Source organism: Peromyscus maniculatus, chromosome 5, assembly GCF_049852395.1.
Source record: "Peromyscus maniculatus bairdii isolate BWxNUB_F1_BW_parent chromosome 5, HU_Pman_BW_mat_3.1, whole genome shotgun sequence".
Classification (NCBI taxonomy): domain Eukaryota; kingdom Metazoa; phylum Chordata; class Mammalia; order Rodentia; family Cricetidae; genus Peromyscus; species Peromyscus maniculatus.
This window is the reverse complement of record NC_134856.1, coordinates 115055283-115072276: the sequence shown is the minus strand read 5'-3', so window position 1 is coordinate 115072276 and position 16994 is coordinate 115055283. Positions and strand designations below refer to the sequence as shown.

The window sequence follows — 16994 nt, the reverse complement described above, 5'->3', positions numbered from 1 at the left end:
GAGTCAGGTCTTAATTAGCTAGTAATTTCTAGAGTAATTCTCTTCAGTTTTCTTCAGTTTGCATTTTCTTTCTTTCTTTTTCTTTTTCTTTCTTTCTTTCTTTCTTTTTTTTTTCTTTTTTTTTTTTTTTTTTTTTTTGAGACAAGGTTTGTTTGTGTAGCCCTGGCTGGCCTCAAACTCACAGAGATCCAACTGCCTCTGCCTGGGAGGTGATGGGATTAAAGGTGTGAGCCACTACCACCACCTGGCTCAATTTGCATATTAAAGCCTTCTTTAGATAAACCTAAATTTCTGTCCCACTGGAAACACAATCAGTGCATGACAACATTTCAACCATAAGAAAGGAGTGGAAATGGAAAGGCCACAGCATATTCTTCTATCTCCTTCTAGCAATGAGCTGAATCATAGTTTCTTATAGGTCACCTTTTATAGTGTTTGTCTTTATTTTGGGGCACTTGTCGTACCGAGTTCTTTGGAGATGTGTGACAAGGCAGTGGGTTTAGCTGATGGCATCTGGAGTTTTCTTTCTTTGAAGAGACCATATGGGCATTGGGTTTTAATACCTTCAGCGTGGCTATGGTGTCCCCAAGGCCCTGACCCACCATTGGCCTGTGTAGTATGCCGGGTCCGAGGCATGTTTCCTGAAGTGACTCCAAGTCATGCTTGAAGTCATCAACGTGCTCTTTTCTCCAGGCAGCTGTCTTTTAGTCACAGGGGCCTGGCAACCTGGTCCTTCCCATGGACTACCTCTGAAGGAGATGGCTACCTGTAGACAAAGCGCAGTGGCTGAACCATAGGAAGGTGGCACACCATACATCCTCAACCTCACACTCTAGTCAGCAGAGTTCAGAAGAAATTGTCATCTAGTAAAGATGGCCTCTCCTTTTATCTTGCAAAATAAGTGCTAATAATTTGCTGAGGATACTTGTGTCTCAGCAGAAGAAAACCCCAGATCATTAGCCCCATCAGCCAAGGCTGAGGAAGGAGGGCAGGGAAAGACTGCGTATGTGCCTGGCACCTGCCCACTCTGAGTCTGTTCCTGGATTAAGCTGGCCCATGTGTGGATGGTACCCGAACTGTGCTGTTGCTCAGCCTTACTGACTTGTGCTGACATACGTCATTGTGCCGTTGACCCTGTGAAAGTCACTGATGTATTTATACTGAATTTGAGAGAAGCAAGTTTCATGGGAATATGTGTTTGGTGGACCTCTCTCTTGCCCTGCCCCCTTCATCTCTGATGGCTGGGCCTTCCTGTAGTACAAGCCCTCTGGGCTGGCATCCCAGGTCCCTGTGGACCATCTCTTCTAGTCGGGCCTTTTCTCCTAAGTGTATAGTCAGAGTTTGCCATGGGCTTCTGACAAACCATTTTATGTTCATTTATGTGTTTATTACGCTTGAAAAGAATTTGGGGAGCTGGGATGATGACACTTGCTATATACAAGGACCGTACTTGGTCTAGGAAGTAGGTTTGCTTCTGTCTCCTAGGAAGAGCATCATATAACCTGGCTGCCTGCAAATTGTTCTGAAAAGAGCCAGATAGTAAAAACTGTAGGCATTGTGGGCCAGATGGTCTCCGCTGCAGCCCCTAAGCTCTGCCACTGTGACATGAAAATAGCCAAGCATATGCATGATATGCAAATGAATGGCTGTGGCTGTGTTGTCCTACAACGTCATCCACTGAAGCAGACTGTGGGCCATATTGGGCTAGTAGTCCAGAACCTCCCAGGCGCTGGTGGAAGTGGTTCCTTCCTGGACTGACAACACAAGCTTTAGATCCAGTCCTCTCTCTTAGCTTCATCTTACTATCCCTGGTTAGTTCCTCCTTTGTGCAGTTCTCTGGCTTCAGGATTTATCTTATTGTATAGATGTGTATAAGCAGCCTGCCAATTTTTTTTTTTCCTGAAGTAGAATAAGCTATTGAAAACGATTGTGTTCGGGGCTGGAGAGATGGCTCAGTGGTTAATAGTGCTTACTGCTCTTCAGAAGACTGAAGTTTAGTTTCCAGCACTCATGTTAGGCAGTCTCCAGCCACCTGCTGCTCCAGCTCTAGGGAATCCAGCACCCTCTTCTAGCCTCCACAGTTACCTGCATACACAGACACGTACCCACAAATAAATAATTAAATCAAACTTTTTTTTAATGAGTCACTTTTTTTTTTTTTTTAAAGTTGAGGATAACATCCAAACAGCATGACACATGTAATGAAAACATCCAAACATTACACAGTGGCCTCCTGTAGGAGCTAATAGATTATTCCAGATAGCACAATTAAAATGAAGCAAAAGAATGTGAACAATGGCTTGAGAACCCATTTAAATGGTGAAAAGGAGGAGGATTTTGTAAAGAAATGACAGACAAGCCACCTTTGACAATGGAGAATTGAAAGAAAAAAAAAAAGTAACCAAAGTCATACTTGGCAGATGAGGTCGGGGTGGACATGGGTAGCTGGGCTGAGATAGCCCAGCTCTCCACATCCCTGGGCCAGCTTGAGGAAATACGTGAGCTGGTGACAAGACATGAAGGAGTGCTGTCAGTCAACGGGGCAGGGAGCTGCGTCTCTCCAGTTAGTGAGCTTGCTAGCTTTTTACACACAGAAGCACATGTGTAAAACCTGTGAATTGAGCTTAGAGAAGTTACTGATAAGCCATGAGCTAAGTAGTTCTTAGCTCCAAAGATAAGTGTGACACTTCTGGACATTAATTATTTGCAAGTGACATTTTTAGTGGTCCCCAAATTTTCTTCTCCTTCATCTGGAAAGCTTTTTATATCCCTTCTAGCCTCTGTTGGGAAAGCCTGGCCTTTATCAAAACAGACCTGGGCTTTATTCTGTTTTAATGTTGCAGGTGCTTGGCAATGGAACTAGCAAAGCAATGATTTTTGCCATTTTGATTTCTTGTGTGGTTCGCCATGAGGGTAGGCTATTCATTTCAAGAAGTGCTACCACTGGGTAGTGGTGGCACAAGCCGTTAATCCTAGGCAGAGGCAGGTGGATCTCTGAGTTTGAGACCAGCCTGGTCTACAGAGGGAGTTCCAAGACAGCCAGGGCTACACAGAGAAACCCTATCTGAGAAAAAGAAAAAAGAAAAAAAGAAAGAAAGAAGAAATACGAATATTTTCTGCTTTATTCGCAAGACTGCTTAAGGTTTTTGTTTTTTTCTGCTTTGGATCTTGTTCTAAGGTACACTGTGGTTAAATATTCTACCTTTTAAACTTTTGTTTTTTTTAAGTTGCCAACCAGATAAGTGGTTGTATAATTAAGACATCAAATAGAGATTATCTTGGTCTTCCGGAGGATTTGAACTGCAGCAATTGAACAGGCCAGGTCTGCGCAGGACCAGGCAGCGGTGGCTGCCAGCCACTGAGACCATTGTGAGGCACACAGGCACTTAAACACAAGGCTACGTTGGAGGGTGGATTTTCTTTTTTTTTAAACCTGTGAATATGAGCGTGTTTGCATTCACACATACCCACTCACACATGGTGGAACACTCGATATAGTTGTGAGAGACAAAGACAAGAGCTATAAATCACATCTCCCCATCTCTTTATGAACATCGTTTTATCAAAGGCTAGAGAAATGGTTATATAAGCAGCTGTGAGTGATTGTAGTCTGACCCTCATTCCCAACTAAGATCATAGTGTCGCAGGCCAGGTAATCAGCACTGTTTAAGATGCATCTGTCTTCAAAGCAAGGCTCTCTACTGTAGCTCCAGATACTCAGGAAGCTGAGTTAGGAGGGTGGCTTGTGACCAGAGGTCTGAAGCCAGCCTAGGCAGCATAGTGGGACAGGTCCCCTTTTAAATGAGATAATAATAATAATAATAATAATAATAATAATAATAATAATAGTCAAGAGTATTGCTTTGTTTTATATTCTCAGTTGATTGGATGTTGGATGTAGTAGGGTTTTTTGTTTTTGTTTATTTGTTGGTTTGCTTGTTTTTTGCAGTACCAGGGATGGGATTCAGGACCCTGCACCTTCAGGCAAAAAGGGCTACTATTGAGCGACACCCCTGGCCCATTTTTAAAAACACTGTCCCCAATTTATTTATTTCTGTGTTTTAACTTTTTTTATTATGTCTTTTATTTCCCCCTTCCCTTTCTTCTCATTTCCCTTCTTCCCTCCCCCGTTCCCTTTCTTCCCTCCAAACCCTCATATCTTTCCTTACTATTTTTCAAATTCTTGGCCTCTGTTTTCATAAATTGTTACATGCATATATGTATGTATGTATGTATATATGTAAATGTGTGTGTGTGTGTGTGTATGTGTGTGTGTGTGTGTGTGTGTGTGTATTCCCTTACATAACTTGCCCAGTCTGTATGATGTTAATTGTATATAATTTTTCAGGGCTGACCATTTGGTCATATTACCATAAGTACCTTTTTTTAGTATCTCTGGTCATTAAAGCTTCCCCTTCCCAGAATTCTGCTTTTCTGATTTGAAACAATGAGTTTGTTACCTTTTGCTAGGAGAGACCTTGCCTGGAGATGGTCAAGTGAATGTTAACAAGTAACTTTTTTTTTTTTTTACTAACAATGATAATTTTTTTGAGAAATTCTCTCACAGGGATTCTCATTATAATAACTCTCCTTGAGCCTAGGCAGCCTAACCAATTGAATGCATTTACATATCATCAAAGAATGGCCAGAAATTGTAAGGTGCCTAAGTTACTGATAACATTGCAAAATTAGAGTCTGAGTCTCGATTTAATTGCTAAAGAGACTAGAAAAGAATCTGGGGTTTGCTCTAGGTGGGTGTTGCTCTTTTGCCCTGACATGACCCTAATGAGTTTAAACTCCCAAGGAAAGGTTGAATGCTTTCTAATCCATGGGGCAGAATGATACTTGTATTCTTACTATACTATGCATTTTTATGCTTGTATATTCTTCGGAAGTCCTGCATTTTGTATTATTGTCTGTATTTGTCTGTGTTGCTGAAAATGTAGGGACTTACTTCACTCAACGGGATTGCTGTACTTTTTTTTCTTTTTACTTGAATGACTGCACCAAATGGCTCTGTGTAGTGAGCGGCAGACATGTGGAATGAAGAGATGGAGATGGTTGAGCTGTGGAATGAAGAGATGGAGATGGTTGAGCTGTGGAAGGAAGAGATGGGGATGGTTGAGCTGTAGAATGAAGAGATGGAGATGGTTGAGCTGTGGAATGAAGAGATGGAGATGGTTGAGCTGTGGAATGAAGAGATGGAGGTGGTTGAGCTGTGGAAGGAAGAGATGGAGATGGTTGAGCTGTGGAATGAAGAGATGGAGGTGGTTGAGCTGTGGAAGGAAGAGATGGAGATGCTTGAGCTGTGGAAGGAAGAGATGGAGATGGTTGAGCTGTGGAATGAAGAGATGGAGATGGTTGAGCTGTGGAATGAAGAGATGGGGATGGTTGAGCTGTGGAATGAAGAGATGGAGATGGTTGAGCTGTGGAATGAAGAGATGGAGATGGTTGAGCTGTGGAATGAAGAGATGGAGGTGGTTGAGCTGTGGAAGGAAGAGATGGAGATGGTTGAGCTGTGGAAGGAAGAGATGGAGATGGTTGAGCTGTGGAAGGAAGAGATGGAGATGGTTGAGCTGTGGAAGGAAAAGATGGAGATGGTTGAGCTGTGGAATGAAGAGCTGGAGATGGTTGAGCTGTGGAATGAAGGGATGGAGATGGTTGAGCTGTGGGATGAAGAGATGGAGATGGTTGAGCTGTGGGATGAGAGATGGAGATGGTTGAGCTGTGGGATGAAGAGATGGAGATGGTTGAGCTGTGGGATGAGAGATGGAGATGGTTGAGCTGTGGGATGAAGAGATGGAGATGGTTGAGCTGTGGGATGAAGAGATGGCGATGGTTGAGCTGTGGGATGAAGAGATGGAGATGGCCTGTTGAGAAAGTAGTTGACTGCATCTGGAGTGCAAACATTTGCCTTGCATTTGGGGGAGGCAAGTTCCATGAGAATGTGTGCTTGGTGGGTCTCTTTTTGGCCCTATCCTCTTCCATCTCAGATGCCTGGTTCTTCCTGTAGTACATCTTTCTGGGCTGTAATCCTGGTCCCCTGTGGGCCAGCTCTGCTAACAGGGACTTTTCCATCAAGGAATGAGTCAGAGTTTGCCACAGGACTTTGACAAGCCATATTATTTTAACTGGACTTTTTTTCTTGAGTAAGAAAACCTGTACAAGCATGAGGACCGATGTTCAAATCCCCAGCACCCATATAAAACATTGGAGGAGGTGCTGGAGCAATGGCTCAGAGGTTAAGAGCACTTATCCCTCTTGTAGAGGACCTGAATTTGGTTTCCAGAACCCACATGGCAGCTCACCACTGTCTGCAAATCCACTCTCAGCAAACCCAAAGCCTCTGGCCTCTGCAAGCACTAGACACACATGTGGCACACACACACACACACACACACACACACACACACACACACACACACTCATACACACACATAGTCAAATACTCATACATATAAAATAAAGCATAAATAATCTTTTAAAAGTCAGGCATGGCTGCATGTAGCTGTAATCTCAGAGCCATAGAGGATAGAGACAGGAGGGGCTCTGAGACTTGCTGGCCAGCAGCTTAGGATAGATTCTTTGAGAGACTGTGTCTTAAGGGAAGAGATAATGGGTGATAGTGCAGGACATCAAGCTTCTTCCTGTGCTTACCACATATGCAAAGGCATGTGTACCTCAATACCACACAAACACACATACCCATTTTTATTTGTTTCTCTAGTTCAACTTGGCATGATCAGAGAATCCACAGATTAAAGGCCCTCCACCAATCATTTACTAATCCTGCAGATTCATTGTGAAAAGCAAAGCAATGCAATAAATTTATAAGCAAAAAGAGAATGGAGGTGGGTATGGTGGGTACTGCCTGTAATCACAGTATTTGTAGGAGGTTGAGATAGGAGGATTGCCAAGAGTTCAAGGCTAACCTGAACTGCAGAGTGAATTCGTGGCTACCCTGGGCTATAAAAATGTCTCAAAAAAACTAAAAAAAGAAATTAAACTGGAGCACTTGCCTTAAATCTTCCCTCTGACCTGTCTCTGAGCATCAGAGCGCCTCATGTCATCCTGGGGAGGCAAGTGGGAATAGAAATGGCTGGGGATGAAGTCCCTGTGTGGACAGGATGCTGTGGGGACCAGTCAGAGGGGAATGGGGATGAGCTGTCTAGCAGGGAGCCATACTTTGCCACCCAGGACTACTTTTTTTTAAAGTATATCAGTCCTTCAAACAAAAATTATTCGTGAATGCCTGTAGAGCATGTACAGATGTGATATGTCTTCTGCATGCTAAAAATGGAAACACAAAACCTCCCAGAGAACCAAACACCTCATCTTTGCAGAAGTTAGGAGACAAAAACACACACCAGCTGCTTAAATGTGTAGATAGATTTTAAAGTGCTTGTTTATTAGGGGCTTTTGAATTTGGTAAGGATAGACATATCTCAAAAATCAGAGGGGAAAAAAGCGGCAAATATTTTGAGCTTTGAAACGATAGGGCTTAGCTGTATTCGCCACAGAGTAAAAAGAGATTATTAGATTCCATGCTTCCTCATGGGCTAGGTTTAGTCATGCTGGAAATCTAATGCTGCCTGCATACTTGGAAGCAAAACTGTCTATCCAGCAGAAGAATCCTTAGCATGATCTGGAAATTAAGAGATCTGAGCTGTGGCTTGAGTCCCTCGGATGACTGCGACCACGATACATAGCTTAAATTCATCAGCTTCCAATTCCTTTCTCTGGAGTTAGGGGATGGGTTTTCAAATGTGTCCAAAATATGGATCCATTCCTGGGAGTAAATGAAAAAAAAAAAAAAAAACAAGGAAGAACAAAAACACAGAGAAATCCTTCCAATTTTAGAATTTCACAACCTTAAAATCCTAAACTCAATCATTAACATTGGTGGAATTCCATCCTACCCTGGTGGATGTCACATGGAGTGGCTACAAAGGCCAGGCTGGCTAGGAAGAGGTGAAGGGATGGGGTAGGATTAACGGTTAACAGTTTGCCTTTCCTATGGCCTAAGCGCTTGCCTCCTCCCTACCCACAGCTTGGCCTCACTTGCCCCGCCTGCACGGCCTTTCTCACTCCACATTTACTGGTTCAGCCTGACAGAAAATCCTGGGAATCCTGTTAGAACCTCCAGGAGTCCCGGTTTCACCGGGGAAGACAGGGTGGGACACCCAGCTGGAGGCTGGAATTCCTAGAGGGAGTTCAGGACTGTAAGCAAGCAGTATGCAATGGACTCCCTTCCTACCCCCCATCCTTTTTTCTCCACTCTTGAATGAAAATAAAATAATGAAATCACTCAATCACGTTGAAAGCAAATAAAATGTTCCAGGCTCCTTGAGAACCTCCAAACGTATATGGGGGAAGGGAGACCATGTCTGGTTTGCCAAGGTCCACTGCTAATGAAAGAAAGCCATAGGCTTACCAGAGAACAGAGAGGAAAACATGCCTTAAGTTATATAGAGCCGTAGAACTGTGCTGCCAGTGACTCCTGTCCAAACCACTGTGCCATGCCAGATTTGTTCCGTTCCAAACAATACTTTATTTTTTATTTTTTTGGTGGCTCACATAAGAACTACATCTTCCTTTATTCATTCACTTGTTAAACATTGGAGGGTCAGGAAAGTAGTGATTTGTCAATTTGGGCATGTGTTAAACCCTGGGCACCGTCAGGCTCCGAAGTTGCAGAGGCACACATCGTCCTGCCTCCCAGGACACTGAGAGTTCATGAAGTGAGGATGGGGTGCACTCTGATAGGACTGGCGGCATTAGCATCGGAAAGAAGTTCATTATCTGATGAGGGTTCTCATAGACCAGAGGAGCCTAGTGCCTTCTGGGCACTGTGGGTCATTAGGATTGAGCTGGAGCCCACTCCATTTTGGATGCTGTAGGTCCTTAGGACCTGTCTGGAATTCAAATCATGACCAGTAGAACCTGAGGAGGAGCACAAAAAAAGGACAGCACACAAAAGTTCTGTCCTCCGTGACCTTAGGATAGTAGCAAGCCAATGAAGGAGCCCAAGCCAGAGAGGGTAGCTTTTTACATGTTTGTTTTGGAGGGAAACACTCAGGCTGCAGTTGTAAATAGGCCAACCTGGCAGGCCACGCTGGGAGCTGGGAGGCTGGTGCTGCATCTATGTAAGGAAGAGCCTGAATAAAGGCCAGGGCTGTGGGCAAGGGAGGACCACAGCCAATGAACTGAAGATGAGGAGAGCACAGAAAGATGACCAGGCAACTGCTTGCACCTGGATAGATGCGATTTTCCCCCTTCCAAATGTAAGTGAGGGATTCAGTCAGTGCTTTTGATTCCAAGTCCTTCAGATTTGAAGCTATGGACCCTTCCCTTCCTCCATAAGGTGTGAGAAGGGTCTGGTTACTTCTGTTTTAGGAAGCTGAGTCAGTGGTCCCTTAAGGGCATCTTCCAGCTTTGCTTTAATGATCCACAGTTCAGAATCTTGTGGAATCAGGTCTGTGGGTCCTCAGCATAAAGTAGCCACTGACAGCGGCTACTGAGAGAGCAGAGATCAGAGGGATCAGTGTGGAAGAGTAATGGGTGCAGGCGGAAGAACCAGTTGAGCAAGACAGGAAGGAATGGCCTAAATGGTTATTGGTGACTGAGATAAGCTGGTAAACAGGGAGCCAAGGAGTGGGCAACATGTTGTCAAATGATGCAAGACATGGAACAGTGTCCTTTGGATGAAGCAATAACTGCCTAGTAGATCGGAGGTAATTGTGGCAAAGGCAGCTTTAATTCAATTTAGTGATTAATATGAAATACGTCCAACTTAGATTTTAATTCATGTTAGTCTCAAAATACTGTCTTGTTCTTATGTTATATATCTTGCTAAATAGCTTACAATAATTTTCAGCTGTTGTAAAACATGTATAACAATAGTTTTACCATTCCAACCGTTCTTAAGCATCATAATTTATATTTAATATGACTCATCCATATCTTTGTACAGAAGAAAAATTTTTTACATTAGCAGTTGTTTGTTACTATTAGATAGAAAAACTAGATCATAAGGCATGTCAATAGTGATTTTTCCTTTGAGTCCCTGAAGCACATTCCCAGGTTTTAATGCAGAGAATTCAGATACATAATGGAAGTGCACTTTGCACTCACGTGTGGTGTTGGTGTTGTATTGTCCACACCGAAAGGCAATATGTGACAAATTGCCACCTGCGTCTGTCCAACATGCCTGTAATTGTGCACACAGGTGCGTAACCACAGGTAAGCAGCTCGTAAAGATCCAGCCAGCAGCGGACCGTAAGCTGACCCCACTACTTTCTAGTTGTCTTGAATGAATTTCTCCTGTATGACTTTGAGTCAGTTTCCCGCCTCCAAGAGATTATGCAGATGGCAGGAAGGATAAAGCCACAAAGTTCCAGAGAGATGTTTGTGGGCCTTGGCTTGTGTGTGTGTGTGTGTGTGTGTTCCCTGTGACAAGATGGAATGTGACAGTCCCCCTTCTGCTGAAGGCATGATTCCTCAGTGGAGAAATCCAGCCCCTCCGCTTCTACCAGGACCTCTGGGTGGGGGTTTCCTTGGCTCACAGCAGGCTTGGTCTAAGGGTGGTTCCCAGCCTAGCAATGCAAAGTAGGCTGACTGAGGTGTGCAGAGAGAAGGAGTCGAGAATCTGCTTTGTAATTGCTCTCCTGGGCCTCAGGCAGAGTTCTGTGACTTTTTGTACTAACCATTTAAAAGTCTAGAAAAATTCTCCTGGACCAATCATCCTGGAAGACCTGGGGTCTCTTCTCTCTTCTCTCAGACCACCATAATAGAGCAACCCATAAAAAGTATTAAAGAAAGAGTGGAAGTGGCCACTTTTAAGTTTACCTAGACTCAGAACAGCCTCTAAATTACTAGTGGTGTAAATATGTCAGTCGTCCATTTTCTCCATATTTTATTGTTTTTCTGATACTAGGAATGGAACCCAGGGCTTTAGGCCTATCAGACCAGTGCTGTACCACTGGGCTATATCCCTAGCCTCCTTCCAACCCCTACCAGCGTGTGTGTGTGTGTGTGTGTGTGTGTGTGTGTGTGTGTGTGTGTGTGTGTGTGTGTGTTGTGTACACTTTTAGAGACAGGATCTTGCTCTGTAGCGCAGGATGGGTAGTATCCTCCAGCCTCAACCTCTGCAGGGCTGGGATGACAGGGATGCACCACCATGCCCCACTTCCTTTTCTATATTTTTAAAATATTAACTCATAAAAAAAAAGTGTGCCTTATTTTTAAGGCAACTGCTGGCTATGCTTTGACCTCAAGTGTTCTTTGCCTGACTTTGTTGAAGGGATGATAGTGGGTACTGCCTGTAAAGTGGCCAGTGGGAGTGTCGATCCCTGCTCTGGAAAAGCTGCCGAAGGGAGTCTTCCTTAAGCAGCACCAGGCTTGCTCTGTTTGTATTTTCAAAGTACGGCTTCAGGGGAAAGATGTTCAGAAGCCACCCTCCAATCGCTGGTCTAAGAGCATGCCAGATCCAACAAACATCTGGAATGAAATGACATGAAATGTGTGCTGTCCCCTCTGCATGAACAAGTCCCAGCCCAGCATCCCAGCCTGTAAGGGCCACGTGTGCCAAGGCTGAGCAGGGACGATTTTCTGCCTCTTGCCTGGGTTGTGGGAACAGAATCAGCCCTTCTTGCTAGAATTCTCCCAGCTTCCTAGTAGGCAGGCCGGCCTTCCTTGGGTTGTTCGTACCTCCTACTGGCCCAGGCTCCAGCACCTACACCTTTCTGGTGAATCTCTTTACTGGAGCATCAGACCTGGGCTACGGTCAGTTTTAAAGCCACACCAACCAACCTCCATCACAGCAGCATGGAGGCGTCTGAGAAGGAAGGGCAGGGATGCATCTGGCTCCTGATGCTCCATGTTTTCAGTGGTGGAGGGAATACCCACAACTCCACACCACCACCCTCAGTAGCTTGAAGTTTTAGGAAGGTTGATGCAGACTGAATCAAGATTGTTAACTTTGATGCCAAAAAGAATTTCAGAACTAGCCAGTTTATAAAGCCGAGTTGGAGATTTTATTAAAAATATCTTCATATAGGCCCAAGCCCTAGCATAAGCAAAAAAGAGGCACTCAGAAAAAGGAAAGGCATATCCAACAGTTTGGGGTAGACTTCTCAGAGAGTCCAGCTCCTTGTTTTATCAATAGCCAAATATAAGATCTTGGTTAGGTCTGAAGTTCCTACCTCATCACTGGGTTCCTGGTGGGGGCGCCCAACGGGACTACAGTTGATAAGGATGCAGGAAGGTGGAAGAAGCTCCTTGTAAACAGCTCTGTTTGAGGTCCATAGACTTCAGGGGAAAGGACTGAGGCTCTACCCAAGCTCATATATACTCAGGCCTTAATCTTGGTTCACCGTTACTTTAACTTTTCTTATCTATATGTGAAAGTAATATTAACTATGTCAGCAACCTTTGCAGTACATTTTGTTAATTTTGCTGGACTTCTCAACTGAAAAAAAAAAAAAGGTTTAATCAGATTTTGAGAAGAGGAGTCCCTTTCCCTTCCCACATACGTCCCCATAAATTCCTTTTTTATCCTGCCTCAGTGTGATGGAGTGAGCCGCTCAGAGGCCCAGGCGGGCAGGGCCTTTGAACTGCCTTCATGGAACACAAGGGCAGGAAAATCGGGGCTCTGTGCTTGGAGCTGTGTTTTCATTTCCCCTCTGCGGAGCCTTTGATGATTCCTGTAGCAAAGGGTGCTTTTGTGACCAAGGGAAGCTTACTCTGGTGTTGTTTGAGAGACCAACAGTGCTGTGTTTCTCCAACCTGGGCCTTTTGAAATCCTGTCATTCTTGGTATTTGCTTTGTGTTGGTTCTGGGAAAGGGCTCAGAACTCCCTCCAAACAGAAGGCAGGTTGTTGGGGTGGGGCATGGGTGAACTGAGGGCCCTTTAACTCCAGCCCGGCTCCACACTCATCTATTTTACATAATAGAGGGTAACTGTGCAGAAGCCCTACTGTGATCTGGAGTTTCTGACCCTGTCTTCCCTGACTCCATTTTGTTCAGCCACTGTTGCCTTTATATAAAGAAGATTGTAAGCGGCTTGGGCTCTTGAGGTAGATGGAATCCAGGGGAGGTGAGAGTTGGCTCTTTGGTAAATAAGTTTGGCATCTTTCTGTTAGAGTGAGAGGTCTACTCCATCTCAGGAAAGGCAGTTAGATTTGCAACTTAAAGGATTCACTAAGTAGACATTTAAATCATGTATGGCTGTAATAGAACCTGGGGACATTATTATTGCCCATTCCCTGTTATTCTTCCTGCTAACGAAGATGTCCTTAATGGAGGTAGATGGTTGGAGTGCTTGTATCAGTCCTTGACCTGACATCTGGCTGCCGTGGTGTTCCTCAGGCCTGTGCCATCCTGCATGTGTGTGGTCTCAGTTCCCGTGTGACTTTTATCACACCTCCATCTAACCTGCAGTTGTGTAGCCAGTCATGATGACATTTGGCCTTTGGTGAGCCGAGGTCCAAATGGCGCGCATAAGTGGCCTCAGAATTTTTGTTTTGTTCTTTTGTTTTTGCGCTGTTGTTGCTTTCTTTTTGTTTTGTTTTTTTTTCTTTTTTAAGATTTCATTTAATTTTATTTTATGTGCATTGGTGTTTAGTCTGAATTCATGTCTCCCTGAGGGTGTTGGATCCCCTGGAAGTATAGTTACAGACAGTTGTGAGCTGCCATGTGGGTGCTGGGAATTGAACCCGGGTCATCTGGAAGAACAACCAGGGCTCTTACCCACTGAGCCAGCCCCTGTTGTTGTTTTCTTACTTACTTGTTTTTTGTTTGTTCCTTTGTTTATTTTTGAGACATGGTATCAAACTGGCTGTTTCTGAAATGCTGTTCAACATTGAACTTCAGGCATCTCATCTGGAGAACCTTGAACACACCTTTGTTAACCTAGTCTAAGATTTTCACTAACATGAGAGTACAATTTAAGAACTCTTGTTCAAGAACATACATACCCACAGTGGCATGCATTTATAATTCAGCATTCAGAAGGCTGAGGCAAGAGGGCTGTGCGCTCAAGCCAACTTGGGTTGCATAGTGAAACCGTATCTCAAAATGAATAAACAAAAATCACACACAGATGGCCCTCGTCCTCTCCCAACTCCAAAGCCAGCATCCTGGTATCCAGCCCACCTCAGGGGCCCACACCTTCTCCTGGATCCTGCCTCCCTCAGCCTCATTAGTCATCACATGACTTGGCCAGCACCCATTCCCTTCTCTCCTTCATCCTCCAGTTACTCCATGATTCTCAGGCCTCAGTTCCAATAAGGACATAGGCCTATATACAGATGTAGCAGGGACTGGGTCTAGGTTAGGAAGGAATGTGGCTGGCACAAGTAGAAAGCTGCTGTCAGCTTTTTGAAGGGGAAAAATCCTGTGCTCCAGTCGGTGTTTGAGGAGATAAACCTTCTTGTCTCATGGGCTGCTGTGAAGCAGTTGGCATTTGTGCATCTTAACAAGTTCAGTCCAGTAATTCATCTTCAGAGCAGGTGATAGCCCTAGCCCATATTTTGCTTAAATGATACTTACCAAAGCCATTATCCTCTTGGCATTTTATCGCCAACAAGTTGGTCTTCTTTGGAATCACCATTTAGTTTTTTCATATATCTGTGAGTTTCATATATATTTGTGTTGAGTGTGTGTGGGTGTGTGTAGATATCCACAGAGGCGTTGTGAACTACCTGCTGGGGAACTAAGCTAAGAACTCTGGAAGAGCAGTAAGTGGTTTTGTTTTGTTTTGTTTTGTTTTGTTTTGTTTTGTTTTGTTTTGTTTTTGGAGACAGGGTTTCTCTGTGTAGTTTTGGTGTCTGTCCTAGATCTTGCTCTGTCACTCTGTAGACCAGGCTGGCCTCGAACTCACAAAGATCCGCCTGGCTCTGCCTCCCAAGAGCTAGGATTAAAGGCACGCACCACCAAAGCCTGGCCAGTAAGTGCTCTTAACCACTGAGCCATCTCTCCAGCCCTCTGATGGCTTTCTTGAGTCTCATGCATATGGTATCTACCAACCACACATAGAAGTTATTGAGAGAACTTTGATATGAACTTGGAGTTGCTAAGAGGGGTTTCAGCTTACTCTCTGATACATGAATGTTGTCCTTGAAAGAAGGTCTGAGTGAATTACAGAACACATTGCCCAGCATGTCCACTCTGCAGCCTGGGACATCACAACATTCATTTCACGGGCGTTTTTCCTTTGTAGCTTTTACCCCCCAAACTCAGTGGTGTTCCCTGACCCATTCATGGTTGGTTCTTATTTTCCATTTCCTTTGTCAGGTCACTGTGGGGTGTTATTTCATGTTCTCTTCAGGGGGTGATTACTCTTTGCTATTTTTCCAAGATCTCCTTTTTGGCAATGTTCCTTTCCACCTTGTGACCATGGAAGTGAATGTTTGTACAGTTGGCTTTTTCCTTCAGTTGCTGCTGCTTCTGCATCTCTGTGGAGCTCCAGGAGAGGAGGAGAGTATAGAGGGTGAGGCAAGCCATCTCCCAGTAACTCAAAGGTTTGCCCCCACCAGCCCTCCTTCCACAGGGTTGAAGGAAGAAAAGTTTCGAGTCTGTAGACAAATACATTCTGGAAAGTGATGCACACCTCTGATCTCCTAAAAAGGAAGAAGTATGAACAGTTTGCAGATGTGAGCCTGAAGCCTGCAGAGGAGTAAAAACAATGCTTGCTATGTGTCTGAGTGATTAAAGCAAATACAACTTTATCCAATTTCTAGATCCACAAAACACCTGTAACTGGGTATTTATAAAGAAAAGGCTTATTTTGGCTCACGGTTCTAGAAGTCCAAGGGCACGGAGTTGGCACCTGCTTGGCCTTTGGTGAGGGCCTCATGACAGAAAAGCAGAATGGAGAGCAGGTGTGTGCAGAAGGAACACATGAGCTAGAGAGTGGGAGGCACCAAGCTTGCTTTATAACAAGCACACTTTAATCCAGTTCCATGAGTGTAAGAACTCCCTCAAGACCCCACCAGTGCCTCCATGAGGATGGAGTACTCATGGCCTTACCGCTTCCCAAAGGCTCATCTCCCAATATAGCTATGTTGGGAATCAAATATCACCACGAGTTTTTTTTGTTTTGTTTTTTTTTTTTTTTAAATGGGAATAAACTGTACCCAAACCATAGCATCACTCAATTGAGAAAGCATGGACCTATTTGCTCTATTCTTCTCTCTCAGAATTTGAGGGTTCAAGGTAAAGGAAGCATCATCCATGATTCTTAAACAAGAAGCTAGGAGAGTGTTGAGGCCAGACTCATCCAAGGAAACTCACTGTGCTGTCCAATCCCATAGCTCCTAGGAGCATGTGGTACTTGAGATGTGGCCAAGGGACCATGTGTGTTGCTTTTGTTCATCTTAATTGAGGTAGCTAAAACCAGCTAGTATCTCCCACGCTAGACAGAACAAGAACAGAATTAGAGGATTAGAGACCATGGCTTCATTTTTACCCTCTCATAGAAATAGTCACCTCAACCTGAGCGCCATGTCATATCTTCATACACCATTTGCAGTCCTCTCTCTCCACTCGGGAAACACCATCCTGCCTTTACGGGGGTCAAGCCCCTTCTGTGGTGTTAACCTAGCCATTATGGGCCTAGGTTAGCTACCCTCCTACCGAAGCTGCTCAGGAATCCTACCTTTGCTTCTTCTATCCATTGGCCAGAACTTAGTAACCTATCCACATCGATAACACAGGAAGCTGGCAAACAGTCTTATCTGAGGTAGGGCATGAGCTTTTAGGGGGGTTGAAGAGTCTTGGAGCTGACTAAGTAGTCTGCTTTCACCTTCAGTGAGCATCACTGCACATTCTAAGCTCCTTGCTGTGGCTGTGGGATCCTGTGTGTTCATGCCCTGCAGATTCACAAGATGTCCCTCCCAGTCAAATAGGCCTTTCAGCTTGCTCTAATTCCTATGGGTCACTTGTACAGACTCTCCTTCTACCTGAATGTTCTACCCCACATCCCTTTGCACCTG

General features: G+C 44.4%; 1 protein-coding gene across 5 annotated transcripts in view; it reads left to right on the top strand.

The window, feature by feature from the left end:
* Slc22a23 (solute carrier family 22 member 23) overlaps positions 1 to 16994 on the top strand; it is a 174017-nt gene that overhangs the window by 44573 nt on the left and 112450 nt on the right. The gene's annotated exons all lie outside the window — the stretch shown is intronic.